Source organism: Centrocercus urophasianus, unplaced genomic scaffold, assembly GCF_019232065.1.
Source record: "Centrocercus urophasianus isolate 14NV4802_14NV808 unplaced genomic scaffold, USGS_Curo_1.0 seq_3, whole genome shotgun sequence".
Classification (NCBI taxonomy): domain Eukaryota; kingdom Metazoa; phylum Chordata; class Aves; order Galliformes; family Phasianidae; genus Centrocercus; species Centrocercus urophasianus.
In genome coordinates this window covers 1008050-1029541 of record NW_024884866.1, presented here as the reverse complement: position 1 = coordinate 1029541, position 21492 = coordinate 1008050, and the positions used below count along the sequence as shown (strand labels likewise).

At 40.1% G+C, this 21492-nt stretch overlaps 1 protein-coding gene across 3 annotated transcripts in view; it reads right to left on the bottom strand.

Moving 5' to 3' along the window:
• The window catches only part of FBXW7 (F-box and WD repeat domain containing 7), a 160786-nt gene that overhangs the window by 119579 nt on the left and 19715 nt on the right, over window positions 1-21492 (bottom strand). Inside the window, exon 1 of one of the 3 annotated variants that reach the window (XM_042828410.1) lies at window positions 14256-14289. The exons of the other annotated variants lie outside the window; for them this stretch is intronic. The gene's annotated coding sequence lies outside the window, so the exon portion shown is untranslated. Of the gene's footprint in view, window positions 1-14255; window positions 14290-21492 lie in introns of those variants that run through there. 3 annotated transcript variants of the gene reach the window in all.

Sequence of the window (21492 nt, the reverse complement as noted above, 5' to 3'; positions counted from 1 at the left end):
TACACTGCTGTCCTTCTGATAATGCCAATATTGATAGCAGTAATACGATTCTACTGCTAAGTGCTGCTGTTTACTGCACAGCCATCATTTTTTCCATTTTACCAACAGTGGAAAAACAGTACCACAGAAGTTACGCATTGCTGGTTTGGGTTTTGTTTGTTTCAGTATGTTAAAAAAGAGAGAAGTCACATGACCTGGAGAAAGACCACGGAAAATTGAAACACCAATACAGAAAGGAATCATTAAAAGAGTTAACAGATAACAGGACAGATGATGCTGGGCGATGGCTCTGCAGTGCTGAGGAGTTTGCATCAAAAGGATGAGGGAGATGCTCTGAGAGTCACTGCATCTCAAGCTTGGGTTGCAGATGGAAAGGAAATCTTTGTTATTCTGCAGTTGGCCAGACCAGACGACAGGATAGCTCCTCTGTCCTCAAGTCTGTTCATTCTTCCACTGTCCTCCCCACGAAGTTTCTCAGCATGCCCCATCTCACACATACTGTAACTTTCCTCCTTTCAGTTCCTCATCCTCACCTCTATCCCCTCATTCAAACAGTGTAAAAGAGTTTTTGCTTCTTGATTATTCAGAAAAAACTGGCTGCTGCTATTTAGATATTGAACTTATTCCAAGGGTATTCACCATCCATGACCCTCCAGCTTCCCAGTCACAAAACCAGGTGCTCACTGGTGGGAAGGCAGAACTATGCAGAGATGCACCAGGTTAAGCAAGAAAGCACAAACCAGTTAATTCATGAAAACTGTAGGCCACCTAAGAATTCAGCCACTCTTCTCTCTCATTATTTTACAACTACACTAAGCTCTTAATGCAAGAAGAAGGCATCCAACAGCACAGCTGAAAGGGCTACAAGAAACACATAGTGCCTGGAATACTCAATGCCCTTACTATAAGGCCGGTGGTTTTTTTGGGTCATAAGCAAAACATGGAAAGCTGGGATCTCTACAAAAACAGACTAAGTTTTAGTTCTTCAACAGCACGTTCAATGAAAGCTAAGTGTGAAAACACATTTTCATGAAGAGCTTAAGTTTATTACAGGTCTTGACCTAAAAAGGTAAACTTAGGCTTCTTTTGTATTATGTACCTAAATAGATATTTTCCTGTAACACAGCTAGTCATTTTAATAAAAGGTTTTGATTTTTGTTTGTTTGTTGCTTTTTTTCTTTTTTTAAAGCCATTAGCTTTACAGAGATAAATTTAGCCCTGGGGGAGTTGCCAAGTTCCTTTTAGAACCATTAGGACTGCCATCTAAAATGCAGAATTACAATCAGAAATTTTATTTCTGAGAGAACAAAGCCTGACAGTCAGATCCCACGATAAGTTTCTGAAATCACCATTTTCAAGGGTGGCTGGAAACAAGCACGAAAACAAATCCCAACTCCAGCTTCTGTGTTTTCTCTTCATATATATATTTACACACACGCAAACATACACTTGTGCACATGCAGACTACCCATGGCCAACAAAAGCAGAATCAGAACTGGCTGTAGTGCAGGTGGTATCAGTGCTCTTTTAAGGCTAAGTCAGGAGGGAATGAAGGTCTGTGTTAGAACACAAATTACCAGAACTTCTCCAAGGACTGAGATATTTTAAGTCATACAGTAATTTATTCATTTAATTCTTGCAAAGATTGGTCAATCTCAGAATCACAGCATGACTTGGTTTGGAAGGGAGTTCAACGATCATGAATCTCAAACACCCCTGCCACAAACAGGGCCACCAACCTCCCCATTTAATATTAGACCAGGTTCCCAGGGCCCAACCAACCTGGCCTTGAATACCTCCAAAGGGACCACATGGCTTCCCCATTTGGTAAGAAATATTCCAACTCAGGTAAAGCCTTCAGCTCCCTAAAAGGCAGTAGGGGTATACACAACTGTCAGCACGCACCCAGATCCAGGACTATCATATTGCAGCACAATCAGATGTAACTAGACCAGCTGAAAAAGAAGAGTAACTGAATAAAACAAAGTCTTTCCAAGAAATATCATTTTATCAGTATTTCTGCAGGAAACACCTGTGGGAACACCAATTCATCAGGTAAAATGGCTATTAGCAGCACTGACATTTACAGAATTGATATAAATCTTTCATTTTTTATTTTTTTTTTAATAAAAGAAAGGTGATGATGAAGAGATGCTCCTGGCCAATACTTTGGGAGATGCTTTAAACATGTGATAGTTGAAGCCTGCAAAATCATCCATCTACAAAGTGCACAGTCAAATTCATTTTGGAAAATGCTATGGCCTAATTAACAGTTAATTTTCAGCAGTGCGTGTGCCGTTACGGAGAAAGCAGGTTTCCTTCTGACTTTACTACAGGTTTACCATAATATTTTGCCTACTGTTTCATACACAATACCATACACACACAGCATACAAATGTAGTACCATTAATACCAATTAGGGTGCTATACGCGAAGCCCAATACATACATGTGACATCTCCACACAGCAGACAGTGCTCCCCTGTAGCTCCTACTGGAAGGCCCCCCGTTTCCGTAGGCAGGCAGTGGGTGCTGGGATACCCCACAGCTTGGGCAGCTGCAGCTATAGATCTGTTGGTGAGTGCTCGGAACACAGCCCAGCCTAACAGTCCTGATACTGCTGCTAAATTAGTGCCATTACTCATCCTGCTCTGCTAGCACAACAGTACTCCAGCAGAACATATTATCACTACTTACTACTATTTCAGTAATACATTGCTGTCAACAGAAAGGACTTTTTCTTGCCCTGGCTATATTTTCATGGAGTTGTGCACGTTTTGTTGTGCACACAAACCAGCATTTTTACAAGAACCTGTTTTCTGTTTTCTCTGAAAAGCGCAGTTTCCTTCCAACTGTTTTTCTCAGTGATTTACCAAGACTCATTTCTTAAGTGACAAGGCATAATTTATGCTGTCATTGTGTTTAGAAGCTCGATCACGACAACTTTCTCACAAACACTTTTAAAGGATACATTATGGTGGCACAATTCCTAGATACTGCACACTAACCTTGAGAAAGGTGCATTAAAAGTAAAAGCAAACTACTTAAGCTCATTTCTATCATCGGGTTAACTTCTTTAAATTGAAGTGATTTTCAATTAGCCTCTCAAGCCAATAACTGCACTTCCTAATGGTTATTAAAGCAATACAAAGAACTGAAACATGGTCAGATCGCTGCTGAACCCCCACCCTCAAGTCAAGTCACCAGACTCAACAGTCACTGAGAACTCTGGCAGGCTTTGCTCAGAGAAGCCTGCTCCACACCACTACCTTAGAACAGGACTGCTCAGCTTCCAAAAACATGTTTGGGGTCATTCTGCTACTTCAGCACAATGACCGGTTCTTTCAGACTCAAAAACCCATTGTGTGCAGGAGAAAGAGGAACTTTTGTTTCCTTTCTCACGTACAAATTGGTGAGATAGCAACCTATTTCTGCAAGGAGACTGTTCATTTCACAACGTTAGAGCACAGCTAAGAAGGTGACCAAACTGCACACTACATGAGCAGTCAAGGAAATAGGAGTGTGTTCTCATAAGGAAAAATGTGTACCAAGTTGTTTGAACAATCAATTTTCTTTTATTTACCTTCTTTGAAGTGGAAAGCCAAATTACAACTACTGGTTTAAATTATATGTTTCTTGCTCACTGACTGTAATCACAATTGGGTTCAACTGTTACAACTTGAAAATCAGTCCATATATCATTTCTTGAGACATTTTTACTACTTCTAGCTTAGTTAATAGGTATTTAAATCACCTATTGTACACAACATACACATGTGCTACAGCCTAAGTGACTGTCCTCCTCTAAGCTTCAGTGCACTGAAGGTTTTCTTGTTTCATACTTCAGAGTCCACATGAGACTCTTCTAATTCCTGGTGCATTTTTTTTCCTTGCAGTTTTCAGTCCAAAACTAGGTATAACAATTAAAAGCTATTTTACTTCCATTAAGCTTCCTATCATGTATGAAATGCCATTAAAAAGCACAAGCACTCCAAAATAAATGCTTATTCTTGCACCATAGCAGATATAACTTAAGAGTGTATTTTTAAAAGTGAGAAAAATTATGTGTAAACTATTAGTAACCATTGTCACATACTCTGTGCTCATGCTACTCTCCAATTAACCTGCAGATGAATGCTCTATTATGCACCTTGCAAGACAGAAGCTTAACAAGACAATATGTTTCAATTTTATCAGCCTAAGACAACTTGGTCCAAAAGGCTGACCCAATTAAGCTCCAGTTTTGCCAGATCAAAGCTCCAATGACTTTTTCCTACAGTAAAATCCATATTTTCATACGGAATATTTTTTGTTTGGTTTGGTCTCCAAACAGTCAGCTTTAAACGAAGGGAAAGGAGGGGGAAAGAGATACAGTAAAGAGGAGGAGACAAAGCACGTGCTTCCAAAACATCACATTTAACAGATAATATACTGAACAGCAGTCAATGAAGAATTGTTGTCTACTCCCCCCTAGACCTTGAACTAAGCTTAGAGTGAACCAAATTCTCAGGAAATGCACGTAACAGGTGTGCTCATGTGATTTATGGATAAGCTGACATTCACAAAATCAGCTAGGAATTGCCAGTTTTACATACAAACAATCATGTAAAGAACCCAGAAGCTAACGAGTAAGTACTAAAAAATTTAAATGAATTTTCATTGTTTTTGGAAAATACAGCTAGAGAAGTTTTTATTCTGACAAATTAGATGTTGCATCTCTTAGCATCTAGCAGTTTCAGAGCAACTCAAGGTAGCAATCAAAACATCCATTAGAGTGCTCCACTTCTCAGAACAAGCAAGCAAGTGGTTGTCAGTGCAGCCAGTAAATCACCTGATCCTATTACAAAATCAATTACTGCAGCGCATTTCTATTGCTATACAACCTGATAATGGCTAAATGATATTGGATAGCTACTGCAAGGTCAAGAAAACTGCTAAGAACATCTGAAATTTGTCTTTTTTCATGTAAATCCAAAATATGCAGCACCCTTTTAATGGTATATTTAGAACGTAAAATATAGTTACCTTTTTCGGCTGATTGAGACATTCAATGGATAGTCTCTGCAACTGCTGTGTTGTATGGCTGAAAGATAGAAGATTGGAGCAGCAGGTCGAACAGCCCAGCCTCTTCATTAAAGAAGAAATAATGCTGCAGCCACAGCCACACATTGACTTACTCAGACGAGTTTATTCCTCACAGAATTAGGACCGACACTGTCCCGTACAGACTCAAAATTGGCCAGCTGCCTCATTCTGCAGCCTACTGGCTGAAATTAGCACTGCTAAGCAGAAAAGCAGCCCATATTTCTCTAAAAAAGATGTCAGCAGTCTCATCAGCAAGTAAAACCTTGCCTTTAAAAGATGTGCACGTTTTCCCGTTTACAAAGTAAGCTGCTCTAGAGAAGGCCAGCTGCCCAGCAGAGGAGTAGATGCAGGGAAGGTAGTCCCTCCCAACTGCTCACCGACTCTTCCTGCTGTGGCTCCCGTCACTTCGGGGCCCTCCTAGCCCCCCCTGCAGCACAGCCTATCCAGGCCAAGCCCCAGGCAGGGGCGGCCACACGAGCAGCACAGAGCCCCACCCTGCCGGCCCCACGCCCCTCATCCCCCCAGCACCCTGCCGCCAGCATCCTGCCTCCTGCTCCCAGCACGCTGCTCTCACAGAGCTGCTGAGTGCCGCACCTCCTGTGCCTGGCAAGGACCCTCCAGTCACAAGGGGAGTGTTAAGACCTCACTTGTGCTGCGCTCAGACCGACTTCTTGCAATGACTGGGGAAGAAAAAAAAGTCATTTGCCACATCTGAACGCATGACATAAATGCTACTCAGGTCTATTAAATCCTGAAATAAGAACGGCTACAGCAAAGCTACGTGAGTGAGAATAATACTAGAAGAAGTCAACAATAATAATTTAAACCTAGGATGAAAAAAGCATAAGAGAATTTCAAGTACGATGTCAAAAGGTACGGGTACCAACTCTCCAAGCGAGTTACAGACAGCTAGTATAAGCAGCTTTAGGAAGGTCTGCAAGGAGCCCTTCTCTTTGAGAAGGAAAAAGCAGCACAGAAAGGCAGAACTACATCTGACTACTCACTTGAATTAAACAGCTCTCCTAACCTTTAGGAAGTTGTACACCCTGGTTAAAAATATTCTCTATGTTTCTTTAACACAAAATTGGAGTTGGAAATATTTTGTCATTACAAGAGATACTAATGCAATAACTACATCCCTTTTGCTTTCTATATAAAAAAATCTAAGTGATACTGGAAAAAGCTTGTATTAATTGGTTTAATGAATGTATGCAATACTATTTCTGAAAGGACATCTCACGTTAACACAACTGCTTAACCTGATTATGGGATAATCTGACTTGAAATCATTGTCACGTTCATAAAGCTATCGATGCTTGTCTCATTCAACAGCATCCTTTTTATCAAAAGGTTAAGCAAATGCAAGTGACACGAAAGCAGCTGAAGCGAATATATTTACAGAGAACTTCTCATTATCATGCTGCATTCCAAACAGAATCTCTCTTCTACTCCCTCCCCTCCCCTTTACTTGCTCTCCCCTCTTTCCCCCTCCCTCTCCTTGGTTAAAGCTGAACTGAGCCTCTCCCTTCACCTTGCTCTGCCCTTTCGATATTCATGTTTCTATTAAATCCATTTCCGGTCTATGTCCAAGCATGCACAGCAAATTGCACAATAAAAAAAACCTTCCGTAGATAAAGACTACAGATGCAAACAAGCAAAATAATGCAGTAACCTTTTACTCGCCTGCTGGAGGTACTGTCTGCTGCATAGAATTTTAAATCCTCATCTGCAGATGCAATTGAGCCGGTATTGCCAAGGACTTTGCTCTTCCTGTGCTGATTCTACACAGCTATTCATCGAAAGAGCACATTATATTGAAAACTTACAGTAATAACAGGTAAAATTACTTAAATGGTTTGAAAGGAACCCACTTGAAAAGAATCAGCTATAGCTCTGACCAGTCACATTTCAGAGATGCCAGACACATTAGTGAAGAAAGTCTCATTGCTGATGCATGCTTGCCAGCAATGTGCAGGATGTGGAAGCAGAGAGAGCTAATGAAAAAAAATTAATGCACAGATTTAAAGTGCAAGGACCGAGCTCTCACATGCAAAATTGCACGTGTCCTGCATGCCACAGGAAACATCTTTTTTCACAAACATTTACTGTTTGTACAACTAAAAATACGGTCATGAAAATCAACCCTTACATTCCCTTCCTTCATTTACGTGTCTGCCAGTAGACTGCAGGTAAGTTTAAATATCCTCACTGCACCTCTGTTCCTCATAAATGGAAACTCTAGCTTTGTCCTTTGGCAGCACATGGTGAAGGATTGCACAGATACCTTAGAGACACTTAAGGAAAGCATCAACATTTTCGATAATTGTTTTGCATACAATAAGGTTAGGACGCACAAGGATACTTCAACAGAATTTGTATTATTCTTAGCAGAAATTAAACACCAGCAGTAAAGCCTGCTATTCATTATTTATGAATTTTACCCTTCCTCACGCCGTTTCTTTAATGTGCTATTGATTTCAGGATGCACACAGAGCCACTGACAGACAAGACCAAGCTTCATAGAATAACTATCAGCCAAATTAATATTTCCAGGAATATCATTCTAAGAATTTTTTCCTATCTATAGACAATGGCACTTCTACTGACAGTGACATAGCTAAAAAATTAATTCTTTTCCTCCCCCAAAAGCATCCTATGATGTCATTTAAAATAGGAAGACAGACGAGTTTTGCACTGCTGTTACCACTATATTGTTTCTTTTGATTTTCCAGCAGTTGCTGTCAGCATAACTTCCAATGCATTTTTTACTCTCTAAGATTTATTTTATCTGAAAATTCCTCCCCCCCCCCCTTTTTTTTTTTCCTCTTGGGTACTTCCTCATTTCCAACTAAAATATTAGATGCATAATGCTCTTCTCCATAATATTCATCAGCAGGACGAAGCCACATAGGCAACATCCTTGGAATTGCAAATACTTTACAGAATACCACCTATTACTATTATTATTACATAAACTTGTACAACTTCCACAAACTTGGTGAAACCTGAACTTACAAACACAACAGGATTGTTTTTGGCTCTTGGATGCTCTGCCCCTGGAGGCATTCGAGGCCATGTTGGATGAGGCCCTTGGCAGCCTGGTCTAGTATTAAATGGGGAGGTTGGTGGCCCTGCACATGGCAGGGGGTTGGAGATTCATGATCCTTGAAGTCCCTTCCAACCCTGGCCATTCTGTGATTCTGTCATTAATTGAGTCTAAACTACGTATTTTTTCACAGTACCCAAAAAACTGCTTAACTGGCATGCCTAGAGGGCAAAACACTCCTTCGTATAAAAGAGCAATAGGTAAATATGTAAAACATAGCCTCTAACTGAAGGCTTGCTACTAGTAATAAAAAAAAAAAAAAAAAAAAAACTGCAACAGGAGAAGCAGAAAATTGCTTTAAAAACTACATCTCCTGCAATCTCAAGAAATCCATACAAAAAGATATGAAAAAGTTCTTCAGATGCTTGAATTGTCACAAAGATTGCAAATTGGGAGAAAAACTTGAAAATGAAACTAAGAAGTCATCGAGCACACTGTCTCTGCAACAGGCAGGTTTCAGTGCAGTACAGGAAAGACCTGAGAAAGAATTTCCATTTTCAGCAGTGTAGCCCAAGGCAACACAACAGAAGTGGTTTTCAGCTTCATCTGCTTCTCTCAAAGGCCCTTCTACCCAGCCTGGAGGAGGCGAGGAGCAGGTGATTGGCTAACCAGACTCAGGCTCATTCTTTCCCTTCCCATCCACCTAATGAGGACTACAAAAAAGGATCGAAAAAGTGAGAGAAAACTATTTTTGGTCCAGAATAGTGCAACTACAGAAGCCTGTATAGCATGAACACCGCGGACCTACTAAGACCTGACTCTCCTACCTGACTCTCTTTTCCAGATCCCAAGTTTTCTTAATCAGAAAACAAAACACACAACCCTGTATCTCTCTCCAAAAAAAACTAACAGTGCTATTCTACTATTTCCAGCCTCCGCCAGAGAGATAAAAGGCAAGACACAGACCTAGTATTTGCAGTGTTGGACTCCTATGGAGCTGAGTGAATGTGCCACCCTCAGCCCTTTAGCAGCACAGGCACACAACTCAAGCCCTGGCATCCAAGAGCTCACAAGCACTGTGATGTTGAAAGGTTTGCTTCTCATTCATGTGAGCCAGTCAAGAATCCACACCACTGCTGTCCTCGCCCTTAAGAACACTTGCTGCCTGAAATACAGTGATGTATGTAACTAGCTGAATCAACAAACATTCCAGTATAGATATTGGATCATCATTAGACTCCCAAATTAGAGCCTCCCTTAGCCTACAGGTGTACGCACATAGCCTTCTCATCAACTCCATACTGTGTTCACATTCACTATTCATCTTGCAGCTGTCCACGTACCTGGATTCTGCTCAAGAAAAAGTGATGATACCAACTGGTTCTATACCATTTTGCAAGAACCACCCCCCAAAGGTTAACAGACTTCAGATGCTCACTCATTTTATCTTAGACTCATACACCAATTATATTTGTCTCAATTTTGCTAGAGTACTCCATGCTGATGAAGTGATATTTAACACTTATTGCATGCCGATGCAACGAGGAAAAAAGTTTTATCTGTATGTGATTGAAGTACTCTCAACAATTATTTGAACTTACTCATACACAGCCTAAAACAAAGTTAAGGAAAAAATCATAGAATGGTCTGGGTTGAAAAGAATCTCAAAGATCGTCTAGCTTCAACCCCCTGCTACGTGCAGGGTCGCCAACCACCAGACCAGGCTACCCAGAGCCACATCCAGCCTGGCCTGGAATGCCTCAAGGGATGGGGCATTCACAACCTCCTTGGGCAACCTGCTCCAGAGCTCCACCACCTTCTGAGTGAAAAACTTCTTCCTAATATTTAATCAACACTTCCCCTCTCAAGAAAGCCAAGGCACAGATGGACCTGAACGTGGCTAGGGATGTGAAAAAATAATAAGAAGGTTTTCTACAGGTTTGTAGGTAGGAGGAGATGGAGCAAGGAGAGTGTTCCCCCTATGATAAATGAGGATGCAGAACTGGCTTCCGCAGACATGGAAAAATCTAAGGTTGTTTCTACGTGCATGTGTGCACATTGCTTTTGTTGTTCTGATTTTGTTTGTTCTTAAACACAGCACAAAAATACAGCAGGAGATTATAAACCAACTGAATACAATAAATTAGTAATCCTTCAAGTAGATTATGAAATAAAATCACATTAATATACACAGCCTATTCCTTCTCAATATGCTAACGTTACCTCAAAGTATTAAACAAGTTTCTGAAGATACCCACAGTGGTCTATCTCCGACACTGGGTGATTATCCTCCTCCGGAGCAATAGGAAGCAATTTGGAATGAACACTCAGCTGACTGTCAATTTGTAATCCAGGACTGAAGCAGTTAATACTTCTCTCAGCACAAGCACCAAATACTTCTCTTTCAGAGCTCTTCTTTCAGGCTGTCTGCTGATTTCAGAAGGAAACGCTATCAATTTCTGCTTGGTACCTTTTCCTAAAGGTGACTTAATTACAAGTTGCTGCCCTTTTCCAAACAAAGGCAATGAACAAATATCGTGAAGCAGTGTAACAACGGACTTGATATTTTACAGTAAGAAGAATGCTGCTGTAAAACACAGCAGCAGCAAGTGGTTGGTCACTTCAGAGCCATTCCACTCATCCATTTCCACTCATATTTATGGAGGACAGAGGAGGACAGCCTACCTCTCTAAACAGTCACCCCACAACCACAGAGAAGGTGCTAACTGTCCTACAGAATCACGGGTTAGTAACCAGAGAATCCCTGCTAGACCCTTGAAACAGAATGCTTTAGACTCAGTGGGACTGAAACACCTAGTTCAGATGCAGGTACACAGTTGTTGCTCTGCACAGAGCACACAGAAGAGGAGAAAGACTTTCAGGCAAGGCAGCAAACTTCCAACAAATTACCACACAGACAAGAGAAATAACACCATAAAAGCAAGACCTTTAATTCCCTTTATCTGGATAACACTTTTAAAGAATTAATGTACATCCTTAATTTTAAAGCTTGCTTAACCTCATTAATTTATTTACTCTCCTCAATAATCGAGGTCTTCACAGAGCTGCAGATTAAAGTCAATTTTCTGAAATCCAGCTTCTCAGCAGCATTTTCTGAAAATGCCAGGAACTCCTGGAAGCACAACAAAACCAAACAAGAACTCCCAAATTTCTCCTTGCCTGAGTGCATAGGAAAGCAGTCCTTCAATTCCTCATTAACTAATGTGAATATTTCAAATAAGAAACCTCGCAAATCAACTTCAAGATTGAAGAGAGAAAGAGAAGAAGAGCCTTATAACGATCAATGTTCCCACTGTACTTCATGTGGCTCTCGAGAACCACAACAATGAAGCCATTCTAATCCATTCTGCTCTTCAGACTGCAGGAAACAAGTGGATTGGATTTTGTTATGTTGAAGACATAGAAAACAAAGGTGACTGGCCACTTCACACGGAAACTTACAATGGTAACATAATTATTAAATAACATGTATTTTTGTGCCCTGTTTCTCCACTCAAGCCTCACCCTCCATCTACAGGCTTATATTAAGGCAAAATATTTGCAATGGATATTATCTTCCAAAATACACTATCTCAAGCCCTCATTCGCTCTCAAGTACATTTTCATTACCGTGTCAGAGGTCACGGTGCAGATCTGTCTTGCCCACAGCTTATGTTAACACTGTCCAAATACACAAGGCACAGGGAAAAACGCCAGCTTAACATCAGGTTAGCAAAATTTTAAAAGCTACTTTTAATGTAGATAGAAGTTCATAGCAGTGCACAATTATATTTCATTCCTCTGGTAACTTTCAGGTGAAAAGCTGAGTTGCCTTAGTGGCAGAAGCTGGCAACATTTAGTGTGAAAAAACATTAGCAGACTTCATGGAATCAAAGTAGTATCTTGCCTGCCAAGTGCAAGAGTCTCTCTTAGCAGAGGTACTTATGCCAGGATACAGATTTCAAATTCCACACTGCCATACAGAGCAGTAAAGAGGTGTAACTGTCCACGTAGTCAGACAGGGAAGAAACGGAAAGCTGATTCGGCTGGAAAATAACCCTCAAATACGGAATGCTACAAAAAAATCACCTATGTTGATCTCTGTGCTATTTCAGTACAATTTTGGTAACAGAATACAAACTGAAAAGGAAAATAAGATGAAAGGGCATGAGGAGGCTGAAGATGCTGCTGTTTTGAGGTAGAAAGGTTAATACAGGACCTCAAGCACAACCAAACCCAGAAATGCCACGTGCAATGACAACATACTCATTTGCTGCTTTGTTCCTCACTCTGTCTACAAAATGAGACTAATGCTTACTATGGCATTACTTAATATGACAGTAAAGAGGTGAATGACTACGTTATTGGCTTGCTGTATATCAGTAACAAGGGGACAGAAAAGGAGGGATACAATTTTCAAGGCAGGACAAGAAAAAGCAGCTGACAAGAAGTTGTTTGGGGCTCTTTTTGTTCTTTTCCTGTAACTAAAGTAAAGGGAAAATAAAAGCTAAGGATTTTGACAGCAAGGAGCCAGCTTGCCAAAGAGAAAAATGCTCAGTACTGAGCACAGAATTGCAGCAATGAACATACCACATCTTGCTCAGAGAGAGCAGGAGCTCCATCACTAGCATACCTCTGAAAGATTTCACAAGCACTGCATGCTCCACCTGTTTAATTATCTACAACTGCCTTCGCATTTAACCTGCGTGCAACCCCAAGCCATGACAGGGCAGAAGAGATGACTACAAACCACTGACATAACTGTAAATAATTAGCTGTCAGCTGGACATCCCAAACACACTTTACCTATTACTAGAACAGAATTTTACTTCTAATCAATGACCAGTTCATGTGTTTTAAAGCACACATTTTCTTGGACACTCCACAATCAGTAGGAGCACAAAGGTTAGGCTTAGTAAGATTATCACGATGGGAAGATAATCAGAATAAACAGAAAAGCTCACCGCTGCCATAGGCTCACAGTAAACTCCATAAAGAGAAATCTCCAGAAAGAGATCCTTCCCCAGTGGTAATCAGCACTTAAATGGGATCGAGGAGAGGTGGAGCCAGGCTCCATCTCTTCTGGTAGCACAGGTGAATTGCCTTCACCTGTGCTCCCACGGCTGACTCATTGCTTGCCTCAGGTGGTCAATCAGAGGTTCAGGCCACAGTCAACAGTTCCCATATGGGCATTAACGAGCTTTAATTGATTTGAGAATGTGCAGACCTGCTAAGTGGTGATGGCATAAGCAAGGTCACCTGTGCACGCAAGCTGGGAGCTAACTTTCACATCCATGGATCTTTCTGCAGCCCTAAGCAGCTAGTGGAGATAAAGTAAGCCACCTCAAGTAATGCAAGTTAAAAATGATTAACCTGAAGTAGAAACAGGTATACAAGGATGTTAAATTCATATACAATTATGTACCTTTAAACAGCATTTATTGTTGAGAGAAAGTATTCAGTTTCCCTCCGTTTCTGAACATTTTTTTTGCCCCAGAATATTCTGTTTTCAAGTCATCTTCATAAAATGTAAGGCTTGTTTATCGAACAGCAGGAAGTCTGAACTGACTCATATTCAACTATATGGAAGAGTCCTAAATGACAACCACTGCACATTCCAGACTGAGGAGCAGAAAAACCAACAAAAGATGCCCGAACAACTTTGAAAAATAGTTATCATTCTGTTACAATCATGACAACTCTTAGTCCATACTTCAGAAAGCCCTTTTGTAAGTTGGAGATTAACATGCTCTGCAAAGCCTTGAAAATCATCTGCAAACTAATCAGTAGGACATATTTGAGTACCATATTTCTTTAAGGCAGAAGAACATTAGAAATTATGACAGTAGAAATATTAAACTAAAGAATAGTACAAAGGGACTTTTAAGCAATACAAATGTTTCTGTTAAACACTTCATCTTAAGGGTTCTTTCAACATCTAACAAGCACCATGTGGGCTGTATGTTGAAATTTACTGTAACTAAATTATCATTCATTATTTACTACTAAGAAACCACACACCATGCATAATCAATGAATATACAGACATTATAATTAAGAAATAAACAAGAGAGTTTGGCAAAGCAGGTTATTATACCAAATAGAGAACAGATAGAGCGCTTACCCTTGTCCTGAGCTTGTTGTAAGACTCCAAAGGAGAAAACTCCAGAAGAGATCCTTCCCCACTGGCAGTCAGCTCTTAAATGGGTCTAGGAGAGGTGCAGCCAGGCTCCACCCCTTCTGGCAGCATGGGTGAATTGCCTTCACCTGTGCTCCCAGGGCTCACTCAGTGCTCACCTCAGGTGATCAATCAGAGGTTCAGGCTGCAATTCAGCAATTACCATACCCACCAGAAAAAGTTTTTTCCTTTTGTCATTTGATATAAGGGATATATCAGTATTCCGCCCTCTCCTATACTACAAACACTCATTTTTTCTATTCTATCACAGCAGCAATGCTACTATTAGATGCAGTATCCACTCTACAGGAGGCCTCACCTACCCCACGTCTCTCACATCAAGTTTTTAAATAAATAATCTGAAGCCTCTGAAATATTGTGCTTTTAAACTGGCAGAAAAGACTATTACTGTGCAGAAAACAAACATCTTCCTACACCAATTTGCACCAGAACAGTCAGCAGTGCTCATGTTTATACACTATTCGTTACATAAGGTCCAACATGCTGACTTCCATGTCTTAAAGGAATAGATTAGAAATATTTTCAGGTATTTTTTATATGTCCAGGGCCTTTTACTATCAACTAAGAGCAATAGAGAGAGTTTAACTCCATATTAACAAGTAATAATTTACTTAAGTCTTCTAGCAAACTTTGCTTGGATGCACACAGCGATGGGATATAGGCTATGGACACAACCTGAAACAACAGAAATCCTATGTTCTTAAAATAAAGCTTCACATTACAGCAATCCAATATTGAAGCTAGCCACGTAGTGAAGCTGTGGAGCATCCATCCTAGGAGATACCCAAAAATCTCCAGGATGGTCCTGCTTTGAGTTGGGGGTTGGATAACGACCCAGTCTCCAAAATCCCTCCTAATCCAAATCACTTTGCAAGTCCACAAAACTGAAAGGAGAATCAGAAAAACAGTTATTGTACACTGTGAAACAGTATACTAATACACAGTACATGAACTGTATATAGACTGATACTTGATTTTTTGCCTGTGAAATTAAAGAAAACGTTTAGAAATAAATGGCTTTCTTGCTTTTAAACATCAGTCAGTAGTACTTAGTATTTAAAAGTCCTTCTCATATTTCTTACACAAATTTGTCATTGCTTTCTTTTACCACAGAAGATTAACAAGATCATAAAATAAACTATTACTGGTCTTATTCCTGCAATGATGGACCACTGATCACCAAAATAAGACGACAACATAGAAGTTTTTTGAGAATGTGTAAACAGCATTTCTGCCAGAGGGAAAAGGAAGCAGTCATACACACATCACTAGCAATGCTCAAGCCCCAAGTTTTATTATACCACAGAGAATAGGGGCTATGTACATCCTCACAGAGCCAGAAGGCTTCTCCTGTGCTGCGCATGTACACTGAAGCACAGATTAGCATTTCACACAAAACAAAAAAACAGGATGCAGGGTATTTTTAATACATATGTTTGGCACCTCAGTACACTGACAGGAGTCAGTGGAAGCTGGGTACTTGTCTCTCCATTCAGTTAGTCCTCCAGCACTCAAGTTGTGGTACTTATAGTGATTGTAGAGTCAAATTTTAATTCTACCCACAGAAGGACCAAAAAAAAAAAAAAAAAAGAATTACTCAGACTTCAGTGATCCCAGGAGGTCTTTCATTCAACCTTCTATTCAAATGACAGCCAATACTGAATTCCAACCAAATTGCTTGGGCTTTTGTCCAGTCAGGTCTTGAAAATCTCTAAGGACATAGTAGATGTTTGCATTTTGTAGTACAAGATCTACATATAGATCCTTACCAGTTTAAGACTTAGGAAACAGAGAATACCATAAGCAGAACCAAAACAGAACTCAATAAATGCTACTGCCTGTGTAATTAGAAATGCAGGATTTCTAAGTTGTATAGATTGCCACAAAGCCAAAAAGAGTTGGTACCAATAGTGTCACGCCACTTCCTACACTGACTCCTTGAAGTATTGCCCAAACATTCTGGAAACAGATTGATATACAAGAAAAGAAAATATTAAAAAAATATACCAGCATGCAGCAATAGTTTGAGTGGATACAGCAAGAGCATCTGTGAAGATGTGATAAAAGGATGTTGCAGCAGTCACCATGCCAGACGATGAGAGCTGTGATGAGAGGTTTAACTGTGTGGATACAACAAGCATCTCTCAGATTTTCTGCAGGAGCAGCCAGGATGATGGCACGCGCAAGACAACAACAGCAGTTACTCTATCTGTAGAGATGCTATTTTTCAAACTTGTATTGAGACAACATGAAGGAATGCTGAAGGAGGGAGCACACCTCATCGATGTTCCCGTATGCTGGGCTGCTACAAACGTACAGGCAGTTCCTTACTCCTGCCCTATCACTCAGGCACAGAGTCCTACAAAGGCAGGAGCGGGGATGACGGTTCTTCACAGGGCAGCGCTCGGTCTGGCAGCGCCTTACGGGAACTGCGACAGACCTACCACTGGGGGGAGCTGCGGCCACACGCGATTCCAAATCCTCGCTCTCCCTCCGGAGAGGTGAACGGGACGCCGCTTAGCGCCGGGTACCAACCTGTGCCCTTCTTGTCCCTCGCCGAGGTACTTCTCAGCCTCCCAGTACAACTATTCCCAGCCTTGCTGCCTCCTCACACCTTCCGCGCTCTCACGTGCTGCGACGCGCCGGTGCCGCACCTGAGGAGACGCGGGAGCACCGTCTGCTCAGCAGCGGCCTCCGGCAGACCTGTCACACAGCTGGGGTTCAAAGCCAGGGTAGCTTCTTGAAACAGAACTCACTTGGTTTTGAAGAGCTGATTTAAATAACAACAATTCACTATAAACATCAATAGCACTATTCAAGTTAGCAGAGCTAACTTCAGAACCCAGTATTTGTAAGTATCTACAGGAATGTCTGCTGGTATTTCTCCTCCTTCATCAGCTCACTACATAGCATCTTGCCAATCAATTTCACTACTGGCATACGACAGAACAAGGAAGAGGCTGGAGAAGAAGTTATGCAATTTTATTTTTTTAACTAACCATTACCAAAAGGTCACAAGACAACTATTGCAAAACTTAGGAAGAATGGATGATAAACTCATCAAAACATCAAAATTAAATTGCTTTACAAAGACTCTTCTATTACCCAAGTCACAGTTGACACTGCTTCAAAAAAATCGTATACAAATACAGTAGTTAACTCTCAATACAACAAAGCTAAGTTGCAAGCACAGACAGCCTCTGTGGCTGCAAAATTGTTAGCAGGAAAATTCCTGTGCCATAGACCAAAAGAATGCTTAAAGTTCTATCAGAAGCAGAAGAATGTTTAAGTGCAAGACCGGTGACAGAATAAAAAAAAAAAGTGGGCGTAAGATCTGAGTTGCCTATTTTTCAGATCTTCTGATCCAAAACCCAAACTAATATTGAATATCTTCACGGTATCCAAAACTTTCATCTCAGCAGTACTGGTACACATCCAAGGAGACAGACAGGAAGGGAATGAACTGTTCGAGGATTCTGCTGTCAAGATGACCTAGGATTCAGCTGGAGATTTAGAGCTGAATCTGAGTTATTAGCAGTGTCTTTTTTTCATTTTCTAAAAAGATGACGAAATGAGACTGCTGAATAATTCCTGTGCATTTTCTGAAATCTTAGATCAAAGTGGATGTTAATTACAAGAGAGGGTAACTAAGACAAGAAAGGGAGCACTGATATACACTTTCCCGGTTTCATACGAAACAGTAGAAGTGCTAAGTCCCAATTAGGTCCTCAGTTACACACATACAGCCATAAAATCTTCAAATCGAAACTCAAAGGGCTTTTCCAATATAATCCAAATGAATTATTTATGGTTATATAGGTTTAATTCTACTGAAGTGAATGGAAGTCTGCATGTGCAGGATAAAATGAAGTGACTTGAGCAGTTTTACAGTATCGTGAAAAGCACATGTGCCACAGCAAAAGTACATGCAAAGCTGCAATGAGAATAATTTAAAGATACGTTTACAAACAGAGTAAAATTTCAGCTATAGCAAGCGTGAAAGATTAACAGTTATTTATGTTTTAATCACTAGCTGCCCAAATGAAAAATATAAAGAAGGAGTGAGGCAAAAAGTACACCATTAAGTTTGTCTTGTTTGAAAGATGGACACTATTGAACAGACCTAAAACAAGTTAGAGATGTTGACAGGTCTAGAACAACTCTGGTAGAAACATTAAGAAATAAAACAGCCTATGCATAATCTGTTTACTTTCTCTGTTTTCTATTGAAAGAATTTCCAATAGCCTCCTGATCCATCAGCCAAGGGAAAAAACTAATCAATTCTATGTACTCTTTAATCAGCTTCACACAATCAAACAAAACGTTAAGAGGTGATTAACAAAGCATTTAATTTTGATCTTCTGGTCTCATCAAGAGGTCACTCAAGATTTGTCTGCAACTACCCATGATATCTTGGCTGCAGATAATTACACATACGCATATACGATTGAAGCTTTTCATGGTGTGGTTTTTTTTACATTTCTTTTTAAAGAGCTGGAGTTACAAACTTTGAAGGATACCATCTGCCGTGAATAATTCATGATTATATCAAACAGCATCAACTCACTCAATCAAACTACTCACCCAACAATTCCATTTTGCCACTGGGAGAAAGAGTACATACAAATACCACGCCATTTACTTTTAAAACATGCTTTCAGAGACTGTATTGAAGCTATCTTTCCTGAGACTAAAGACAAACTACAGCAGACTTAGTAATAACTCTGTATAACAACCTTTAAGCAGCTTACACATTGAACTAGGCATGTAAAGCTAGCCAAGTTTAATTTCTATTACTGTTTTATGGTAGTACTCCCCATACCTATTTTCAAACCACAGCTTACAAAGACAGAAACTCCCAGATTAATATAAATGCAGACACCTGGGAAGAAGCAGCTAAATTTATAGTAATTGCAATCTGCGTTATCAAAAGATACAGGATGCCAAATTTTCTACTGAAACTATTAATCAAAAGCCTATCAATCCATTTCTGATATTAAATAGCAACCCTTTCTTAATTTTATGTTTATTTTGCATAAGATCAAAAAATATGGTGTCAGAGCACATCTTTAAAAATCTGGATTCTTTCAAATTCTTTGAATAGTCAATTTAAACTAGCAATTCTGTTTACTTACCTTATACCAGAAGACAGGATACATTTCACTTTCTAGCAAACAGTGTCCCTGAGGTGAATAAATGTCAAGAAATTCTCCAGTATATTACAGACTCCTATCTAAGACCAAAAGGGACTCTCAGGCAGCAAACATTTTTCTTCATTAATTAGGACATGCAGCAAACAGTGAAAGACTGAGATATACTAACTAGTCTTGACCACTGTACTCTACCCTGTCATTCTTTCATATACGCATAACCAAGTGGATGAAAGACTTGGTCCATGTATTTAGATACACATGACTTCTCACGGATGAGAACTCAACTGACTTTGAAACAACTCTCAGTGAGATGTCTTGGGCGCTCATTAATTTGCAAAAAGCCATACAACGTGCAATACTCTAGTAAACTGAAAGAAATAACACATTCAGACTCAGATCTAAATCTGTGTAGGTGCCAAGATGCGCAGGCAGTATTGCTAAATTAACTTTTAAGAGCTTTCATTTCTGTAGCCATCTAAATATTTTTATGATTTTAGGATTTAGGAAGAAAATAATACATCCACTACGTTAACCCTTATATTTTAACTGGGTAAAGCACTACCTTTCTAATCCATGCCAATAATTTCAATAATCTGAGGTTTCGTTATACGCCTCAAAAAAGAGAAAGAGACAAAGTCCTGCTAGGATATAAGTGTAATGCTATAATGAGATGGAAAGTGCAGTGATAATAGCGAGGTGGCAAAGACTCAGGCTACAAGCAGATGAGGACAAGCACAAATGCAGCAGCTGTAGACACAGAAACAAAGGAAATAAAGCTGCTTACCTTTGGAAGGCCTCAGGTAGGCAGGGATATCCAGCAAGATACCCTCACCTCCACTGCCAGCCATTAAATGAGGTCCGGGAAGGGACGGATCTTGCCTCCATCCCTTCTGCTCACTCAGGTACATTGCATGCACCTGAGCTCCCCTGGGTTGGCCCACCAGGTGCTCAATCTCTGCTTCAGGCCATGACTTAACATTTCCATTACAGTAAGCAAATCCAGTCAAAGAAACAAGATCGATGAAGACAACAGACACCTTTCAGCCTCTAATGACCTTCAGTCTCTAATGACTTTACCTGATTCCCATAACTGAGATATGATGATTATTTCTAACTTAGCTATCAGCTCAAGTTTAGTCCTTAGGTTAATGAGAAAAAATGGAAAGCTTGTTTGCTTTTATACTTCCAATTCCAGTAACAAAATTTTATATCTGTCTTTATAAAAATATCAGCAGTCAGAGCAAACAGAGAAGAATACTTAAATGGAATACAGTACTCTCTCACCTACCAACCACCACACAGATAGAGAAGTACAAGAATAAAGGGTAAAAATGAAACTGACTTAAAATAAACTCATTAGTTGTGTATTTATTTTTAAGGAAAAAGATTGCTGAAGTAGAATTGTAGAAAAAAACCTAATCGGAGGAACCTTTCCAAAAAAAATAAAGCATGTCATTCATACATATTCCCTAGGTCGAAACAAAAGAAAAAAGCAAATACTTCCCAATGTTAGATCCTTCTGCTGGCTGCTGTTAAAGTTCACACAATGGTTACACAAAGATCTGCAAAATCCAAATTTAGGAGAAACAATGTATCAGCCAGCTGATGAGCACCAGAAGCAGATCCAAATGCTTTAGAAAGCTATGTCCTCCAAGACATGGGTTGTTCCTGCACCTTGCCTCAATTGCTCATGAACTGCAATTCTACCCCCACAAAGCACAAAGATCCCACTTTCTGCAGTGTTAGCAGGAGCATCTCTAACACAGATTATTTTTAGAAGCCACCAGACTACAGTCAGCAAAGACCGGAACGAGGGGCTACAGGCCAGAACACAGGATTTGCCTACTACCTCCTGCTCTCTAACCTGGAGATGGATGCCAAGCTCCTTGTGCCATTTGCTGCCACCTAAAGCATCAACTTGAAAGGACTTGCACTTGCCAGAGTAATTTTTGTCCCTCCCTCTCACTTTCGTTCAAGATCTCCTAGATGATTACAGCAGTTTTTCTGAC